The 4,696-nt window shown below is 27.5% G+C and overlaps 1 long non-coding RNA gene across 1 annotated transcript; it reads left to right on the forward strand.

The window, feature by feature from the left end:
* The first annotated feature begins 3,428 nt into the window (after positions 1–3,428).
* LOC137833121 (uncharacterized) lies at positions 3,429–3,963 on the forward strand. Its single transcript, XR_011084679.2, has 2 exons — positions 3,429–3,669; positions 3,764–3,963. It is a non-coding gene; the product is annotated as an uncharacterized LOC137833121 (long non-coding RNA).
* Positions 3,964–4,696: the final 733 nt, after the last annotated feature.

The following is a 4,696-nucleotide window of genomic DNA, read 5'->3' on the forward strand; positions in this document are numbered from 1 at the left end:
TGAAATATTTGTATTTACTTGATTAATTATGTTATCTGTCTTTCACACTATTTTTTTTATGTATTAGTATAAATGTACATGTAAACATAATTGTCAATTTAAAAAAAAAAAGAGTAAGCTATGGATAGATTTTTTATTTGCTGGTGAACATTATTGATAGACAATTTCGTCAGTAATTTACACGTCATGAATAAGTTATTGATAAAAAATTTCTCTGTGATGGACAAAAATCACTTACCTTTGCCAAATTTCTTAACATATTTTTTTATTTTGTCTGCAATTTTTGTTTATCAACAAATTTTATGCATTATCAAGAGAAATTAATCGTTGTAATAGCAATTTTTTTGTAAAATACCACAGGTTAAGATGACAAACAGTAGATAAAAATTATTCTTCTACACGTTTCTATACACTTCTTTTATTTCATCATTTTTACTATAACTACAAATTTAATTATTGTTTTTATTATTATTATTATCAATTATTACTATTACAATTGTTATATTATTGTTATTGTAATGGTTTACATATATAATAATGATAATTATCATGCTCATAAAAAATAAAAATAATTGATAATTATCATTATCATTATCACCAACAAATATTTACTACCTTTTTTTATCATTATATATAGTTTATGATTATCATCACTATCACTTTTATTTATATTAATATTATTATTATAATTATTAACACATAATTATCTCTTTCAAATACCTTACCACAAAGAGTATATTTATCTTTATTATTAATCTTCTACTAGACCATTTTGTGTACATAAAAAATACGACAAGATAATGGTAGTATTTTGTTCCCCTACTCTTGTATAATTTCATTATACTATCTATTCTTATTACAATCTAACCATCAAACAAAGTCCAAAAAGAATAATACCACTTGACCTTTAAAGGAGGCAATTGATTAAACATTACTATAAACAGGGGATGCCTTGATATTTGAGTATCTCTCTCTTTATATTTTTCATTAATTAAATGAAAAGTGATAAATAGTGTTGAAACTTGCAAATTGTGATTTATGACAGCCACATAGTATTAACTATTCCACAATTAGAAGTTGATTTTGAAATTGTGAAGAAGAGTAATTAAAGAGGCGAGGCAAAGTAGCAGCACTAACCCTTGGGAACACAATGATAGTTAATTAGGAATATAGCATCAAATAATTAGTGCTTAATTTGTGGCATACAACGGGGCCTCAAACTAATTGTCGTTACTTAAAAATAAGTAGCTATCAGATTGTGCTTTATTTTCTTGCTGATAAAAAAAAAATCAGATTGTGCTTTATGACTACACTAATTATATATTAAAGGTAAGTTTAGAGTAGCTTTAAGAACATGGATTAAAGAATTGATTGCGTAACCATTTTGGTTTATTTTTATCATGTTTGTAAATTTTAGGTGGGTAACGTGGTGGTGATGAGGATTACAAATCTTTGTCCCCGTTAACTCAAACATTAAGCTTCTTCATTGCTTTCACATTTCTACTCTTTATCATTTCTTCTGTCACTTCAATGTCATACCAAGTTCTACCAAAATAATATATATAATCCATCAAGATATCAAAGACCACGTGAAAAGAAGAAGATTAGTAATACTAAATAGAGATGAAAATGAAATTGTTTTGACTTAAAAATGCACCAATCAAAAGAGGAAAAGACAAGGAGATTCCTATTTTCTGATTTTAAGTTTCTCTCATTCTGAAATAACTAGAGTGAAATCAGACATTCCAATTAAATTAATTAAATAATTGATGAAAATAATATCAACAAGTAAAAATAAACAAAATAAAACTTTGGTCTATAATTTACACGAACATCTGATTTTATTTTCTTTTTGGCAAATACATTATAAAATTGGTGTAATAAATAAACAATTCAATAACTATACTGTTTTTATATTCAATTCACAAGTAAAAGCCTAAATTAACTCCACGCATATTTTTTATTTATTTCATAAACACTTGTATTTTTTTTTAAATCACATCGGCAAACACAATTATAAAATTCTTGAATATCAAAATAAATTTGACCTCCTAGTGCATATTAAAGAATAAATCATACAAATCATATTTTTCTTCTAGAGCTTGTAGTAGATATTATTTCCACTGAATATTCTTTAGTGTTACCTTAACACCAATGGTTGTACGAAATCACACGATGATGATGCCACACACTTTCAGGTAATACAAGGTCCTCATCATCATCATCACAGTTTATCTATCTGTTCCCCCTGGTCTTTCTTTTGTTTCCCTCAAGCCTCTTTCAGGAAATAATTTATGTATGTGCTGAAAATGAAAAGGAAAAAAATATTATAATTAGTTTATTTTTTAAAGATTGACGTGTTATAATATTATAATATATTTTATTTTAAAAAATTATTTATTATATATTATATTACAGAAAAAAAAAAAGATTTTACGTTGTGTTAGAATGTTATATATGAGAATTAGGGCAGAAAGAGATGAAAAATGATAGTGACATGTGGGAAGAGACAGTGGAACACCGGAAACCATGTTGCTAGGCAGTTCTTCTCTTTGGCATGTGATGTGAGGAAACCAACACTGGTAGCTACTTATTCTTGTATCTTTACTTTTGCAATGTAAAATGCTTTTTTCATATGGCCTGCTCCATGTGAGTACAACAAAAGCTAAGGTAAAGAAAAGGACAAGCATTTGAAAGATCTGAATAATTTATTTAAAAGGTTTCCCTAAACCACATGGAGGGGTCATGGCTTGTCCATCAAACTAAACAAAAAAAAATAAAGTGGGAAAAGAGAAAAAGAAAAAAAGCAGCTATAGTGTCTGTGTGGAGATGGCAACCCCATATGCTTCCCACTCTCTATCTGCAGATGTCTCTCAGGACTTCCGTTTCAACCTTCACTCCCTTAATATTGCATATTTCCTTCGTCTTCTTCCTTGCCGACAAATTTTCCACATTTTCGAACAAATACCTTTTTTTTCCTACAATTATGTGACCAATCACCATTCAACACCCCATTTTTTATAATTATTAAAATGCATCAATCTTTAACTCTTTCTGTCATAAAAATTTTCTTATCAGAAAAAAATAATATATATATATATAATCAACCCACAACAAGAAATTGCTTAATTAGCTGGAAAAAAAAAAAGGTCTTAGATCGACACTAAATAGTGTCAAATAAGCCTTTGTTATTCACAAAATTCAAATAAAATGTGAGAAAGTGTGGGTTATACCCACGCAAACTTTAAAAAAAATAATAAAAAAAGTTGTGTGGGTGAAACGGCCACTATTAAAAGTATAAAAATAATAAAAATTTAAATATTTGAAGGTTTAGCCCACGCAAACAATTAATTTTTATTTATTTGAAAATTCTTAATTTTTAAGGTTTTGAATATTTTTAGAAAATTTTAAACCCTTTTTCAGAGGAGTCTTAAATAGCCTTCAGCTTAGCTTGAGCACTATCGTTCATAAGCAGCGTGCCAGGGAGAAGTCTCAAATAGCCTTCAGCTTCAGCTTGAGCACTGTCGTTCATAAGCAGTGTGTCAGGGAGAAGTCTCGAATAGCCTTCAGCTTCAACTTGAGCACTGTCGTTCATAAGCAACGTGCCACGTGATGGAGTAGTCGTGCCACCGTGAGAACGCAAACGGAGTCTTCGCAGTTTTGCCCTAGGTTTCATTTCGATTCCTTTCTTTTTGTGTTATGTGTAATTTTATTTTTTATTCCTACTCTCGGTTTTGCCCTAACATTGTGCTTTGATTTTCAGTGGTTCTCTGTGATTCTTGCCCTAACACCTTAAATTTTGTGTGCATCTCTCATGGTGAAGGTAAACTTAATATGCCAGAATCATAAAATCCACCAGTAAGGGTCCCCTGTTTTTATTACTGGATTCACTGGTCTTGTCCCCTGTTTTTATTAGTTTTGTATTTTTTACACTGGTCAAATATTATTGATTCACTGGCCTTAGTCTCTGTTGTTTTGTTTTTTTGGATCGTTCGACATTTTTTGGACACAGCTGGTGGCATGTAGTTCAATGACACCATATTTATGTCAGCACGCCTTTGCTTTGAAAGTCCTTCTGTTCCTGATTGAACTCTTTCATACTTAGTCTTCCGTTTTTACCCCACGATAATAAACCTTTTTTTTTGTAGTGACCATTTTTACATATATTTTGTTATGGAAACAAATACACTCTTTGAAGTTTATTTTATGCTTTACTAGAATTAAGAACGAATCGTGTAAGAATTTAAGAAAGTAAATTTAGAGTGATTTGAAAGAATAATGTTATCAAAGTAAAAAAATAGTGTATTAAGATAAATTTATTAAAATTTGGAAGTAATATGATGAGTATGATTGAATTTTTAATTTATTTAAAATATTAAAAATATAAAATTAAAAATTTATTCTTGTTTTAAAATTAATTAAAAAATAAAATATATTATTATAAAATAAAATATTATTCTAAAATTTTGATAAATAAAAAATTTATTTCAAAATAAAATATATTAAAATAAATTAATTTATAAAATATCAAAATTTAAATTAATAAAACTTATTTTATTTATTATTTATTTTATTATAGTAAATTTCTAAACATCATTATATTAAAATATAATTGATTAAATTAAAAAAACCTATTTTTGAAATGAGTTTTTATTTTTGAAATTCTAATACTTTATTTCTCGATTTTGTAATTTTA

The sequence above is a fragment of the Phaseolus vulgaris genome, chromosome 6 (assembly GCF_051622355.1).
Source record: "Phaseolus vulgaris cultivar YP4 chromosome 6, ASM5162235v1, whole genome shotgun sequence".
Taxonomy (NCBI): domain Eukaryota; kingdom Viridiplantae; phylum Streptophyta; class Magnoliopsida; order Fabales; family Fabaceae; genus Phaseolus; species Phaseolus vulgaris.